The 17,141-nt window shown below is 33.3% G+C and overlaps 1 long non-coding RNA gene across 2 annotated transcripts in view; it reads right to left on the bottom strand.

Annotated features, from left to right (window-relative positions):
* Window positions 1-11,860: 11,860 nt before the first annotated feature.
* Window positions 11,861-17,141, bottom strand: part of LOC119252929 (uncharacterized) — a 71,906-nt gene continuing 66,625 nt past the window's right edge. The window contains exons 4-5 of one of the 2 annotated variants that reach the window (XR_008552795.1): window positions 12,928-13,031; window positions 11,861-12,020 (exon numbers count right to left, since the gene is read on the bottom strand). This is a non-coding gene — a long non-coding RNA (uncharacterized LOC119252929). Of the gene's footprint in view, window positions 12,046-12,927; window positions 13,032-17,141 lie in introns of both variants that reach the window. The other variant, XR_008552794.1, reaches the window with a different exon arrangement.

The following is a 17,141-nucleotide window of genomic DNA, read 5'->3' on the forward strand; positions in this document are numbered from 1 at the left end:
TTTGAAATTATACATTCTAAGCAGGCTGGAAAATATTTTAAACAAAACACCATAGAAAATCCAGTTCATCAGAGTCACTGCACATTCTCAATTGCTGATTTTTATATTGTAGTATTTTTGGCTCTAAAATCATGATGAAATAACACCAAAAGCAAATGGGCCATATTATGCACAAATAGTTTGCTAAATCTAAATTGCTAAATTGAAGCTTTTTCCAGCTGTGTCAGACAAAAATATATTCAGCTACAAATATATAGAATTGGGATATTTTAAAGGTATAAAAATATGCTAGAGTTCTATTATAAAACTGATTGAAAAAAGATAGCCTTCCTTTAAATTCTGTTTTTTAAACAGAAGAAATTTGTATTTCTGAACAAATTCTTTCCACATTAACATTTCCTAGGACATGTGCTCCATTTGGCCTGTAAGCTACCACTATGGAGTTATGACAGAAAAATCTTCTCTTAAGAAAGTATGGCCAACTTGATTGTAAAATTAAAACTGGATATCTGTGACACAGTACCTTCAGTTTTATGGAATGCACACTAACTCAGAACTGAATTATCTAGATCCTAAAGTTTGCAGAATAATCATTCTTGGCCAATTTATTTTAGAATTACAGTCCAGTAAGTGTTAAGAGAAGTTAAAAACTTTAATCCTGTGATTCCAATTTAAATCCTTAAAAAGTAAGGAATGCAACTGGTATTTTCAGACCCCTTGTGCAAAGAAGCACCAAATACAGTGTTCCAATAAATTTTCAAAGAATGATGAATAAGGAGTCCATTATAAGATTTACAAGATTTACTTGAAAAAAACAAGAGAATTTCAAAACCCAGATTTAATTTTTTTAATTTATTTTTTACTGAAATGCCTTTTTCTTACATCCTTGTTAATTTTTTGATAGTATAGGATTTCTACTTTCAGGTGGCCAAGGCATTCTCCCACACCCGTACTGCTCAAAACTCCACATTTTAAGTTGGTTTTGCCATTTTTAAATAACTATGCACCAATAAATTTTCTTCTATGGGCTGCTTTTGGTTTTTCAGTCACCTATTTGCCATTTATTTTTCAGGAAATTACTCTATTTTAAGAGGACAATTCACTCTGTTTTGCTGCTTTCAAAATCCTTTGTTATTCCTTGTTTTTTAACAAAGTACAATGTATTTTAGTGAGGTCTCTGAGTTTATCCTGATTGGGGGCTTGTTGACCTTAATGGATGTAGATTTATTTAGTAAGTTTTCCTTAAATATTCTTTAGGTCACTTTCTCTTTCTAACTGCATGGATTTATAATGCTTATGTTGCTATTCTTGAAAATTTCCCAGCCATATCTCAAGTTCTATTCATTTTCCTTCATTCTTACTGTTTTCTGCTCCTTGCTTATTCAAAATTACTGTTGTACTTCAATAGTGATATTTTTATTTCATTTATTGTATTTCTCACTTCCAGAATTGCCATTGGATTTGTTAAAAAAAATCCTCTATATTGATGTTATCCATTTGATAAGTTATCATTTTCCTTCTTTCCTTTAAGTCTTTTCCATGCTTTCTTTTAGTATATTTAAAAGTTACTTTAAATTACTTGTGATGTAAATAAAATCTTAAGACTGCCTTTATGGTAATTATTCATTATTTTTGTGAGTAGAATGAACTTCCTTGTATCTGCATGGCTAATAATTTTTCGTGGAAAAGTAGATATTTTGAACATTGTTCTATGCTGACTCTAGTAATCATTCTTCTCTATCTTCATAGTTTGATCTTATAACTTGTAGTAACTGTATGTTTAATTCCTTTTCCGAACTTATTTTGCTATTTACATTCATTGTCTTGTTGACCACTAATACATCCTCCCTTCAGTTTAGTGGTCAACTAGAGAATGACAGATTTTCTTAAGCATTTAGAAGAAGAAGGAAAGAAGGGAAGAGGGAAGTTGGATGAAGGGAGTGAAGGAGCTAGAGAGGGAGGGAGAAACAACCTCCTGGTTTGCAGATTGACTCTGTTGAGGTACTCCTTCAATGCTAGCCAGGCAATGTGTCTGCTTCATGCTTCACTTCCTGCTCATCCAGAACACCTGCCATTCAGCCAAAGACAAGAGCTTAGGTTCTTAGGTATCTTCAGAGAATGTTTCCAGATTTAGGCATTTGCATGACATTCTATAGTCCAGAATATGTGGACAATTTTCAAAGCCTTTGCTCCCCATGAATTTTCTTACTCAGTTACTTCATTCTTTAGCTTCTTCGTCTATTGTTTGTCCCAACTATTATATTTTGATTCAAGTGCATATGGATAATACATTTGCCTTAGGAATTTTCAATTAACACTACTGGAGAGGCTGCCTTCATCCAATGGAATCTCTGAGGCAGATGGGATATATCAAGCCCCAAACAGAGAAGATCCTTTCGAGACAGAACACAACCAACATTGTATGAGTAAGGTCCATATTGCTCCCTCTAGAACTAATAACAACACCAGTAATATAGGTGGACATCTCAAGTCTGTTGCTGTACTGTATAGTGGGGGATGGCAAACAGGGAAGTTAAAGTTTTTCAGAGCTTTCTTACTGAAATCCAAGTTGTTTTCCTCTCATTACATATTAACATAATTGTTTTATTTTTTATTTGATCCCAGACTTCAAAAAAGTTAATTCTGACAGATTTTACCAGCTTACTTCTTGCATTTGCAACATGACAGAGCTTTAAAATCATCGATCTATGATTTTTCTCTGATGTCACATTAACTTACTTTTTCATGCTGCTTTCTAATTATAGATAGTATGCACAATTTTTATCATTGGTTTTTATGTTATCTTTGATGACTTTCCATTTTAAAATTTTATATACAGTAAATATTGAACAATAGTTTTCAGTGAATGCATGAATGCACGAATGACTCAGTCAATGAATGTCCACATAAAGAGATTTTAATCACCTACCTAAAAGTGACTTACTTTTCAGTATAAAAATCATGAATATAAGATAATTTTCCTTATACTCCAAAAAAGATCTCTTTGGGCACATTACTTTTCTTTTGCTCAAGTGTTAATGAAGTGTTAGTGAAAATGATAAAATATGATCACTATATTTTTCCTCTCTTTGTGCACACAGAGTAGTTTTTTTAATCATTCCAAAGTCTCTTACACTCTAAAATAAACAATCTTTCAGTCATTTCTCACTGGTTTTGTTTTTTGACTGAGTTATCCAGATAAGGACTGGAAAATAAAGACCTCTCTCATTTGGCTAAGTTAGCAGCCTCCAAATCACTGGGGAATTGAGTAATCCTTTTGCAATGAATTCTAAAATTTTTTAATTGAGTGTGATTTTGTAAAATTACAATAGTAATATTACCCTTGAGATTGATTTTTTTTTTTTTTTTGGTAGTACTAGTGGTGGGCCTGATGGAGTTCATGGATGTTTATGATTGATACATCTGTGTTAAGATTGTTCCTGAAACCAGTGCAGGCAGATTCAGAGTTGAGACAAAGTTAGAATGATATTCTGAAGGACCAATTCCATATTTTTGCATCCAAAATCTAGAAAACGTTTATAGAAAAAGTATTTAAATACTGAATGTAGTATATTTCAATAGTCTATATTAGTTTTATTGAAATAATATTTCTAGAGTGTTTTTATGTACCATGTAAATTCCTAGAAGCGTTCTAATAATTGTTCAATGTGACAAATGCTAGCACCATAAATTGGATATCAAGTACCCATATCAGTGAGTGAAACTAAGGATCAAGGCTATTAAGAGCTATCAAGGATCTTGTGCAGAGGTTATGGTAACCACAAAAGGATACCCTTTAATTGAGCTCCTGCTCAACTGATTATCTCCAAATATCTTTTCATTAGTGCTCCTGCAGCAGTGATGCTGAACACATGCTCTCCTTGAATACCTTCATCCAATGTCCAGGCATAGTGGAAGGACAGGGCTTGTTCATTTCTGCTCAAGGCAGAACTCAACTGGCAGTCTTTGCTATAGATATCCCCTTCGAAATCCAGATTTTTCTCAGACCTACACCTTTGTCTCAGTCTCTCCCTTCCCACTTGCCCTCCCTTTATTCAGTGTCAGAGCTGCCCCACAGTCTCAGAGCTTTTCCTGCCCACTCCTGCTCTCTTTTCTGTTATATGTAACAAATATTACTTAAAATAATTCTTTTTAAACTTCAAATTCTGATTTGGCATCTTTTTTCCCAAAGGACCCAAACTCATTAAGGAGAAAGAATGACATATTGGAAAAAAAACAAGACTGATTTATTTATATAGGTGACTGAATAGGGAGGAGATGTATGTAGATTTTCTTTTTTTTAAAGATTTATTTATTTATACAAGCACCGGGGTACAAGCCAAAGGCGCCAGAGGGTGAGAGTATTCACTAGAGACAGAGCAGGGAACAGAACAGGCAGAAGGACTGAAATACACTGCTGAGGGGAGCAGTGGGCGAGAAAGGAGAGGACTGCTGCACCATGTGGGAATCTCCCTGGCCAGCCAGGATTGGAGCCGGCACTGTAGAGGCTGCAGACAGCTTCACAATGCTGTGCTCAACCCTCTGCGCCACCAGGGAGGCCCTTATCTGGATTTTCATTCTACTTCTGTGCAGCAATCCTTTTTTTTTTTTTTTTAAGATTTATTTATCTATGCATACAAGAACTGGGGTACAGGCCAGAGGTGCGGGGGGCGGGGGTGAGAGGATTCACCAGAGACAGAGTGGGGAACACACAGATCGACTGAAATACACTGCTGAGGGGAGCAGCAGGAGTGTCAAGAGAGGTCTGCTGTGCCATGTGGGTATCTTCCTGACCGGGGATTGAACTCATGCTGCCGTGGCTGAGGGACGCTTCATAGGCTGCATCTTAACCCCTGGCGCCACCAGGGAGGCCTTGTGTAGCAATTCTTACAACAGCATTGCTTTGCATGCAAGTCTTTTCATGTAGCAATACTGTTTCTGTAAAATGAGGACTATCCTACCTTTCATACTTTTCATGGTTTTTACAAATGTCTTGAATGCCATTTTTTAAAATCAGCTCTTAGTAACTTCTTAAAATGATAACTATTACTCTTGTTGATGATAATAAGCAACAGTGTTATATAATAAATATAAAATAAATTAAAAAATAATAAATCACACATTAAATATTAGTTTGGTGATTAAAATTCAAGCTTGCCTTCCATAAGTATGTCCTTTCTGGGCTCATACCTTTCTAACATCATTCTAAGAGATGGTATAGACATTTTATTTATTGAAGTTACTTTTCTTCTAATAAGTCAGTGAGTTTATTTTGTCTCTAAATATTTGGATTGATGACATACTGTAATGTATATGCTCATCTGCACAGTAATTGATACTACCTGTCAACAATCAGCAATGTATTCCTAAATGTCCATAAGAAGTACTGCATGCATTCTCTACTTAATTGTTTTCTAAAGAGCAATGATTTAAGAGTAAGACACATAGACTTAGTGCAAGAAAAGTCTGTTTTTATGTTTTAGCCATCTCATCAAGTAGCAATGGTTTGGGGCAATCAGCTCACACTTAACTTTTGTTTCTTTACTTATAAAATAAAGGAATTAACTCAGTTTATTTCTAAAGTTCCACTAACCTCTAAATTCTAAAAACTGATAACCTATAAATTTCTCAGAATGTATGCTCTAAGGTTGCAATTCATACCATAATTGTCTTAGGTTTTTATCATTATACAATAGGAATACCTTTATAATAAGTATGAAAGATTTTTATGAAAAAAAGAAAATAGTTACATATGTTTGTTCATCTAATAAATTAGGTTAAACAATTAATCATTGGATTTAAATTTTGATGCTATATATCCATGAGGTTACTACAATAGCAATAAATATTACTATTGATAGGCTTTTACCAATAGTAACAGAAAACACATATTTTAAAGAAAACCGACTCTTTCATATTTCCTTCCCTGAATAGAAAAAAAAATTAGGAGAACATTCATGAAATTATAGTGCTAAAGATGCTGAAACCATTAGAGATACAACACTCAGGAAGTTATTTCTATACTGCCTTTAAGATAAAAATTATCCTATCATTTCTAGACTATGAAGTTTGCATTATCATAAAAAAAATATGTTTAAGGTTTCTGTGTGATACTGTCCTCCAAGGCTATATAGGTTCAGGCTCTTATCTAAACTAAAGGAATCACATTTGACTTCTGGATCAATGTCATACTTGACATTAAAAACCCAAAGTTAGCATCAATAGATAGGAGTAGGTCACTGGTAATTAAGGATGGAAATGCCACCCATCTACAGCGATTGAAACCTCACTTCAAATTATTGAATTCAATTAGAAAAACCAGAGGGGGTAGATACAAAAACAGTTGCCTAAAGACAATTTGAAATGGCATGATTCAATTCAATAGAGTGGTTAGTCATTTAGTTCCTACTCTGAGCCAGCAATACTCTTCCAGGCTCTGCAGATCAAAAATGAATAAAATATGGCTTCTCCAATCAAGGGAGAATGATTTATTAGGAGACATGAAGTTGTGTCCAGGAGCATTAAGTATAATTGATGCAAGTTGCTATTTCTTATTGGATAAAGAGAACAAAATAAGAGTGTTCAATTTGAACAAAAATGATAATTCCCAGAGAAAAAGATAAGGAGATAGACATAGCAGCATATCAAACAAAATTAATAGAGTGTGGTCATCTAAGAACTTGTTCTATTTGGCAATGATGATTTTACATCTTGGCTGGCAGTTGTAGATTTTCCAACACCAAAAGCTGTATCATCTCAGGATGAAAGGATTGGTAATATAATAAACACAGGTCATTTTCTCTAGTATCTCTGACTTCTCACTCTCCTTTCTTTTTCCCTTTACACAAACACACAAAACACATACACGCCCTCCCTAAATGTCACTGAAACGTGATGACTTATCATTATGGTGGTAAAAAATCAATGCAGAGCTATATCTGGAGAATGACTATTTCCAATGACTTTGCTTGTTTCATAGAATGCTGTTCTTGCCAGTGCTTTTAGCATATCTGGAGAATGGCAAAGCTTCTTCAATGGAATAAAATGAAAAATAGAGAATAGCTACCAATATTTGATGTTCAAATTGTAAATTTGACCTATATCATGGAATATTTTAGATAACAGGGTAATAAACTTCTCTATCCTCCTTCATAAATTCTATTAATTTAAAGACAGTTAATAGGATGGCAGGAATAAAACACAGTTGAATGTCATTTAAATATCACTGTCCCTAATAGTGCTTTAGAAACAAGGAAGTGTTGTTGTTTGAAATCTTTATGCATGTCAAAGTTGCCAAAGTTCAGTATATCATATTTTCATGCCTGTGAGTTAACAGTAACTGTCCCTTAAAGATTCTGCAGTTGATTACTGGGACAGGAAGTTGTGGTTTGATAGTAATGGTAGTCACTGGCAGTCACTGTGAGCTTACTGAATCCAGACCCTGGGGTTTATGCTTTATCTTGCCTTAACTCATTTAGTTCTCAACACAGTGAAGTTAGGATTGCTATTTTTCCATTTTACATGCAAGGCAGCTGAAACCATGAATCCATTCTCAAATCATTCCAATTTTATAACACCACTCTCTGTTTCTATAGCTCTCTGTTGCAATATAGTTAGGATGCTAAAATCTCATATACAATGCATGTTAATAAAATTTCTTCACGTATTTGAAAATGCTGCTTATTTCAAGGTTCACACATAAATCTATTTTGATGCTTTTCTCTGAGGGAGAGTAAAATGTGGATGTATTTTCCAAGCAGAATTGACCTCTTTATTCTCCACCAGTCTTTCCCTAAGATGCAAGGCAATTGACTCCCAGTAAGCCTACATGCTTTTACATTTCCCATAGATACAATGACTATCTTTAACTATCATCTGTTGATAGTGTTCTTAATAGACACTCCTTTGGTGTGACACAATTGTAAATGGATTCCTAAATAAATAAACCATTTAAATACATGTCATTTTTTTTGAGTGCCACAATCATCCTTTACAGGGAAAATTTAAAAGCATTGATCAACCCATTGTCCCAATGGAATATGATGGAGGACTATGGGTACCTTTGTAGTGGGTGTCGTGTGGTAACATACATCTGAAGGAATGTGATCCTAGACCTCTCAATCACATATAGTGATAAAATGAATAAATAATAATGATATATATATTTAGCTTTTTTTTTATTAATTTATATGCATACAAGAATTGGGGTATAGGTCAGATGTGCAGAGGAAGGGGTGAGAGGATTCACCAGAGACTGAGCTGGGAGTAGAATAGGCAGATCTACTGAAAAAATATGCTGCTGAGGGGAGTAGTGGGTGAAATAGGAGATGTCTGCTGTGCCATATGGACAAGCTTCCTGGCTGGGGATGGAACTCATACTGCAGTGGCTGGTGATAACTGGATAGAACTGAGACTTAACCCCTGCAGCACCAAGGAGGCCTCCCCAAATGAAAAATATTTGAATGACAAAAATAATTATACTGATATAAATGTTAAATATCTCCAAATTATTTTGTTTCTTTACTTCATTTCACCTTGAGAGATGGGGAAATAATTATTCAATCCAGAACATTTAAATCTAATAAAAGATCCTGTATGAAGCTAAAAAGAAATACTATGTTTCCCACAGATCCCAGCACCATTATATTATGCTGGATGATTTCCAATGCAGCCATAAGACTGTGGGTCTTTTTATGTGTCTGTCTGGTGATCTATGAATACCTAAAATAATACTCTATTACTAGCAATCCATGCTTGCTGTTTACCCACTTTGTAGTATGTGTGATCTTGAGCAATACATTTAAGGTGTTTATGTCTTAGTTTCTTTATCTATACATTTAATTCTGCATCAGCGCACCTGTGCAATCCTGTCAGAAATAAAACATATTGATTTTGTAGCTGAGAATGATAATTTACTAGAACTGTTGTGCTACAACTGCTATCAACTTGAAAATACTCATTCATTCTTCTATTTTCTATGAAATAATATTTCACAGATACTAGAAAGAAAAAGCATTAACTCCTACTAATAGAAAATATTAAATTTCTGCTCGCTCTGGAATTCTTAGATAGCTCATTTCTTTATACATTGCCATTTTTCACACAATTTTTTAGTCAGAGAACAGAGGTTTGTGGTTGATCCAGTTCTGATCTTGAGATACAATTCACGAGAATGAAAAACTCTCTCATTGAGGATGCAGAGCAGAGAAACAGAAAGAGTTTTTTGAGGGTAATATTGAACACAAAAGCAAGACCAGCAACTCTCTTCCCCTGGGCATTTTGTTATGTATGAAAAATATATTACCACTTGTGTACAGATAGTTATTTAGGTTTAGGATCAAATGGAATTTAGAACTGAAAGATATAATTGTTAATCAACACTGGACCCTTGTGTTATTTCAGCCTTTTAATATCATCTTGTGATCGATGAGATGTCTTTGCTACGTGATTCAGTTTCATGCACTCATGTTTATACTTTCTCACCTACGTAGTGATAGTAATTGCAATGATACATGTCTACATTTGAAATTCAGTGATAATCCTTTTCTATTGGCAAGACTCCCTTGATATAATTTGATATTTGTTTTCACTTACCTGAGGTTTTTCTTTTGTCACTTTGGTCAGTGACCCCAGGTTAGTTATTTGATTGAGCATTTCTAAGGGTGAAATATTTTGAGAATACTACACTCCTGAATTATCAAATCAAAGTGTTGAAATTGCTTTAAAAAAATGGAAGCATAGTTTACCAATAAATTCCAAGTCCCTCATTGAATCCTATAGGATAAAAGTAAGTATTTACATAAAGATGATATTGATTGATATGATTTGCATCTAGTATTTTGAGAATGATATGAAGTCTTTTGGGATAGTTTTCAGATACTAGGTGCATTCTTAGGGTTCTAATAAAAGAGAGTGACATTAACTTTGTTAAAATATTAGAATAGGTTTATAATCTGATCTATAACATGTTTTCCTAGGAAAACTTAAAATACCTTTTAGAAATGAACACTTTATAATTTAAACAGACATCTGAAACCAAAATCAAGCTGGAAGGGATCATGCTCAGCGAAATAAGCCAAAAAGAAAAAGAAAAATACCGGATGGTCTCACTCATAGCAGGAATCTAGAAAACTTAAATAAGGGACCAGGAAAATGAATAAGTATAAGAAAGTGAAAATCAAAATCAACAAAAAACTATGAACCAGAGACACTTTTTGGGGGGTGGGGGGCGGGAGGGGAAGGATTGGGGTCAGAATGGGGCGTTTGCAATTGTATGGGGGAATATAAAAATAAAATTTATTATCTAAAAAAAAAAAAAAAAAGAATAGAGGGAATCATTGAAACGGATTCTAGGCTAACCTAATCCAATCTCTGTAAACTCTGTATTGAATAGTCATGTTCAGTGTATATTTATCTGTTGAGTGTTGGTATGGTAATAGATAACTCCCAATTCATCAAGTCTATCCATTCTACTTTTGTACCAGTCTAATTGACAGAAATTTCTTGCTATGGAGTTATATGTCTCATATAATTTTACTCAATGATATTGACATTCTATCCATATATCAACATTTTATTTATATATTGTTAATCTGTCAAGTGCTTTTTAAAAATAAAGCTAAATTATATATAATTTCATTTCACCAATTTAAGAATCTAGTTCCCTTTGCAGAAATTTGAATATGGGTGACTATGTGAATTTAGTTGAATGAAAACATGCTGTGTTTTGATAATGTCATTTTTTTTCTATTTTTCTATGCTCAAATTATCACTTTAAGTTGTCTGTCTAGTTTCTTGTTTGAGACAAAGTCAAAACAGCACAAGCCAAATTTATAGAACATCTTGAAACATGTACAACATTCATTAAATCCATAGTTCTTTTAAAACCTGTAGGTTATATAAAAATTGTGGCCCTTCATTATTTATAAAGTATATGTCTTATGGTTTTAAAAATACCTCACAGTAATTAACCATAAACCAATTTTTTCAAAGTTGATAAAAGGAAAATGTTTATTTCTTTAGTTAGTCGAATAATATTTTAGAATTAATAAAAATGAAATATAGCTAATATTTAAATATATTTGTATATAATAACATAAAGTTATAATGTTAAAATCAATTTCATATAATTTATTCTCACTGATTAATTTTATTCCTCTTTGCAACCATAGGCAATGATTGCAGTGAATAAGAGTATAATCCCAATGTGAAAATTACTTGATATTTCATTTACATGAAAACAAAACAAATATTTGCATCAGAAATTTACTTATTCATTAATGGCTTGAAAAACTTCTTCACAGAATTGGCTAATAGTTTTCTTATACTAAAAGTGTATTTCTTTAAATTTGCTGTGCTTTTAACAATACATTGTAAATAGTGACCAATCACTTTTAAGTTTATTCTGTTACTATTAACATTTTTTTCCATTATTTTCCTGAGTTGAGAGAGCAAAATAATAAATCAAGCCCTGATGTGCAGTCTTTTCAGTTTCTCACCGTTAATATTCTGATCCTGAGCATTTTCATGCTCCCACGCCACTACTGAAATGAATTTGGGAAAAACTGTACATTAGACCCTCTATGTCATATTTCCATCACCTTGATATATTACTGTAAATAGCTACAAAATTACAAAATAATTAGGAAGTCAAGATTCTGGAATAATAATGACTTTTGTTATAAATAAAATGTAGGCAATTCTAAAGTATAAAATTTTATTTTGTTAATGATTATGATTAAAAATGAGTTTGCATTATTCCTGAAAATTTATCAGGGTTTACTATAATCTAATACAACTCCTTTCACACTCACCACAATGTCAGGTTTAAAAGGAACAGGCGAGATGACAAGATGCTCATTTATTTTTTGTCTTTTTTAAAGAAGGGGCAGAAGTTATTGGGAAGCCGTGGTGTCCTGTTAGAAATATGGACTGTGGAGCAAGATGGGCTGTGTCACTCTCTCAGTTGCTATGTTTCTGTCAGCAGTTTTCTTATACTCTTTGTGTTCCAGTCTCTTCATCTGTTAAATGTATATAGTAACAATACTGATAAGAAGAGGGGGTAAATGCAGAATCTTTAGGGCATAGCCTTTACTAGAACATAGTAAACATTCAATACACATTACACATACTCTAAAATTATTATAATAATTGTGTTTTTAATATAAATATTTAAGATGAATGATTACATTTTAAGATATAATAAGGTATTTGTAATTTAAAAGATCACTTAGTCTATTGAAAGGAGTATTCAAATGTGTGGAAAAAGCAGTCAAATATCTACTATGTTAGTCTAGGAAGGTAAACAGGTTTCAATTTGTGATAATGTAATCAGAAACAACTGGACAGAATTGAGAGACATTTGATAGAAAGAAGTGTTACAGATAATGCCATTGTTCTTTGAATTAGGTAAATGGATGGATTTCTTCTTCACAGAGGGAAATATTAGTAGGAAATAATTACTTTTAGGCCAGGTGTGGGATCAGAATTTTTTTTGGGGGGGGTTATAAGTTTGAGATATAATTCAGAATTTCAGGAGATGTAGAGTAGTAAGATTAGTAAATGTGTAATATATAAAAATATGTCTATAATGCAAATATAAATTCATACATAATTTATCATCTATGTATTTTTGTAGAGTTCAGATGAGAGGTCTGAGTTTGGAGGTTTGGTTGGAGTTATTGGCATAAATATGGAGTTGGAACCACAGGAGTGGCTAATACCCTTTAGCAGTTTGGAATATATGGTAGAAAGATAAGAGATCTTATCTGAAGAACATCAACTCTGGAAAGTTGTGTCACAGAAAACTGTTACTCAAGGCAGAGTTTACTATCCCCATTTCATTGCTAAGAAAACTGAGTTACTTAGAGAATTCAAGTACATTTTTCTTCAGTCACATTGTTAATAAGCAGAGCAGCTGGTATTCACCTCAGTTTCATCATGCTCAAAGTCTCTTGGTCCATGTGCCATTAGTAGATTCTTCCTTCTTTCCTTTTTCTACATGGGAAGATTCATTGGTGTACAACTATATTCTGTAATATACATAATGCAAAATAGGTGAGAGAGAGGAAGAAAAGGGGAGATAAGGAGAGGAGGGGGAAGGAGAGGGATGAAGGACTTTAAGACTTTTCTGAAGTTATTTTATGTGTGTATGTCTAGATCAGTAATAGTCCTTATGTTACAGGGCAGGGAGGGGGCAACCCAGAGCCCCCAAACCTGCCTGCTCTAAATAGGTTCTGCCATCTGCCACATCAACACAAAACATGTAAGACTTTAGTGGGAAGGAACTTTAACACAATTAGTAAACAATACAGGAAAGGCAAAGGATCTAGTTTCTAAATCAAACACCCAAAGTTATCGGTCCCCTCATGGGGAAAAATCCACCCAAGCAGGATTGGCCAAGAGCAAGGCCCCAAAGCCTGCCACAAGTCCAAAGCATCTCTCAGTGGGGACCCACAGGAAAGGATCAGAAACAACCAGACAAGTCTGGAAGGAAAAGAGCAAAATCAAAACCAAGACAAAAACCACCATTGTCACCTCCCCACTGGTCTCTCACCCACATCTGTGTCACCCAGTCCACGACCAAAAGGCAAGTGCAGCTTCTTCACGTGTCTCTTGGCTCCATGTGGCTTCTCCAGGTCTCCTTCTGGTTCTCCATCCTGCTTCCTTCCTTCTTCAGTCTCTTCTCTCCAGCTTCTTTTCTTCTTTTTAACTCCACTCTCCTTTGGGTGGGGCAGGGAACCTGGAACTTCCCTTTTCCTGGGCCCCATCCTATTATAATTAGAAAACCTGCAAACTGTTCTAAGGGATTATTTTGTTTATAAGGACTCAGGGAGTAAAGATAACCCGTTTAGAACAATCTGTGCCAAGTGAGAAAGGAAAAAGGTAAAACACACCATTAACCCAGAGATATTCATATATGATCTTATCTGACTGTGCATGTTTCAGAGGAAATTCAAGAAAAGGGCAGGTGAGGTTAGGTCCTGGTGGTTGGATGAGGATCAGGGAGGCTGTTGTTTTCTCCTACCTGTTATATATACTAATCAATAATCAGAACTTCACTTTTAGTGAACTAAGTTCAGAATTTAAAGTGAAATTTTATAAAAGAGCATCTAAGGAATCATAAAACCTAGAATAATAATAGGTCAATAAAGTGTGTATTTTTCAAGTATTGTGTAGGAGATGTGCATTACATTTTTTTTGCTGAAGAATGGAAGACAACGAAATGTTAAAGCTTCAGTTCAAAATGGCTCACACAAAAGTGGATAAACAAAGCACTGAGATGAATATACAATGTGCAATTTTATAAGTGCTGAGCAATTGAAAAATACATTAATTGCTCATTCTAATTCAATGGCCCCAAGAGTGATAGTTCTTTTATAAGAGGGAAAATCCCCAACAACCCCAGAATACTTCCTATTCAACTCAAGAGACACTCATTTAATGATGTTACTAAAGGGGTGAAACACTGGGAGTATTTTCATTTATCACGGAGTTATATTTCAGACAAGGCTGAGAAGTTAGATTGAATAAAAAACAGATGAGGGATAAATTTAACCTTGGATCATTTGTTATTCAATCTTTGCATGGGATTTGCCATTTAAAGAGATTTAAATCTGTTTCAATAGATTCACACCCTTCTAGTTAATACACCAGTGGTAGCCTTGTAAACGAAGAAGTGTGTATTACCCTCCTAAATAAGGAAATGAGGAAACTGAGGCAGAATGTTTGGTTTCGGTTTAAAAATGTGCTAGTAGAAGCATTTTAGTTGAGAGTTCATTCACTTGAAATAAATTACCTATTCTCAGGAGCCTTATGATGGCCTTAGCAAGGGTAATTTATTTCCAAGAAGGGAGTACTTTGCTTTTAAGAGGAAACATTTTTACTTATTGTATTGTAGAATTGTGTCTGTTACTAATATAATAAGAAATATATATCCTGACTACACTAACATTAAGCCAAATGCTGTGTTCTGTTTTTCCTTACCAGATGTTTTATAGCCTGTAAGTGTGTTAAAGAAGATTGATAAACCTAATAAAGTTATATATAAACCTATCAGTAAAGGATTATAGAGAGGAAATTCTACTTCAGTTTAGAATATTTGTGAGCTTTTGACCATAGGTTTTGCTCTACTTTTTAGCTCATTCCCATTATAAGAGAAATGTTTTTTAAAGCTGAGTTTTCAAGCGCTTGTGTTTACACTAAGAAAGAGAAATATATGCAAAGCTTTCAACCAAATGCTTTCACTAGCTCTAATGAAACTATTCTGTGCCTCAGATATTTTGCACTTTTTTAATGAAAATATAATATGGCTGGTTAGGTGCCAATCAGTTTGACTTAATCTGATTTGGTTACTTGAGAAAATGGATTGAATTCCTAGAAATTTAAATGCTTAAGTGTTAAAGAGGAGAAAGGAGGCTTAAATAATTTTCCTGTGTAACAGTATCATTAATTTAACTGCTGGAAAATGATGACATGATCTATAGGTGAATATGCAGCAAAAATAGTTGTTTGCATAATTATAAAAACAATATAGGAAAGAATTATATTTATACAGATTTATAAGTAATTACATAAAATCACCAAAATGTTGATGCAGTGAAGTCTACTGAATTTTGATAGCTATTGTCCTACTTTCAATGATGTGCATAGATAATCCTAACATAATTCATGAGGCACAGAATGCCTTTCTAATGTAAACATTTTGTATATGTCTTTTTGTGAAAATAAGCAGTGGTTTCTGTAGGGTGTTTACCTAGGTGCAGAGTTGCTAGGTCAAAGTGTATCATATATTCAGCTTTAGAAAATACTGTCAAAGGACTTTTCAAAGTTGTTGCAAAAAATGGGTGGTTGCTTCACTTTTTTTTAACATTTTTTTTAATCCTTGGTTTTGGCCAAGTAGTCTATATTTGACCTATATTAATGTACATTTGCAACAGTATTGCATTTTGCAGTTTCTGCACTTATTTCCATTGTTCAGATGACTAATAATTTTAAGTAGATTTTTAATGCTTATAGCCATTTTGATTAACCTCTTTTGTTTCCTCATATTTAAGTGTTTGGTGAAATTGTCCCTTGCATTATAGTTCTAGTTGTTATTGACTTATAATAGTACTCTACACATTCTTAATAAAAACCATTGTTGGATGCATATTGGATTATTTACATTTGATTTACCATATAGTTGGGTTTACATGTAAAATCAGTTTTATATTCCATTCTCTCCATTATTGTCTTCCTTTGTATTAGTTGTTTATTTTTACTAATATTTAATTTTTCTCTATTATCTGTGTATACTCAAAGAGGTTAGCAGTTTACTGAAATATTTGTCAGTAAATATTTTTGCTGTAAATATTTAACATACACATGACATTCTAATGTAATATAAATATTACTTTTACAGCTCCATTTACTCTCATTCCCTTTTGTGTTATTTCCATAAAATTTAATCATACATATATTTAGAAATCTTTGACACATTTCTTTTTATACAATATCCATTTCCATTTTATGCTGGTTTTTTTTTTTTTTTTCATTTCATTCTGCATTTCTGTCCTTTCTGCTGGTGTCATTTTCCTTCTTACTAAATAACCCCCTTTAGCATTTTTAAGTGCAGATTTATTGGTAACAATTTTTTCAATGTTTTATTTACTTGAGAATATTCTTAATTTGTCTTCATATTTCGTAGACATAATTGCAGTGCATTCAATTCCATCTATCACTTTAAAGATATTGCTATATTGTTTTCTGACCCTGTATTTTTATAACGTTTTCAGTTGTCAATCAGACTATTACTCTTGAAGCTTATTCATATTTTCCCTTTATTTCTATTTTAAAAGCAACCTCTCTTTCTTTGATTTTCAGCATTTTGACTATAATGTGCCTAAATGTTTTATTTGATGTCATTTGATTTGATGATTATATATCTTACATGTGTTTGTAGAGATTCTTGGTTATATGAATTGATATTCATTGTTAGTATTTTAATAACTCATTATCTCTTCAAACATTTCTTCAATTCTCTATCTCTTTTCCTAGAACACCAATTACCAGTGGCTTACCTCTTTTGTCTTTCACTGGTCTCAAAGTCTTTTCTGTTTGGCTACTTTCTGAATATTTTTTTGACATTTTTCCTAGTTTCC

Source organism: Talpa occidentalis, unplaced genomic scaffold, assembly GCF_014898055.3.
Source record: "Talpa occidentalis isolate TD23 unplaced genomic scaffold, MPIMG_talOcc4v2.1 talOcc4.2, whole genome shotgun sequence".
In the NCBI taxonomy this organism is placed as follows: Eukaryota; Metazoa; Chordata; class Mammalia; order Eulipotyphla; family Talpidae; genus Talpa; species Talpa occidentalis.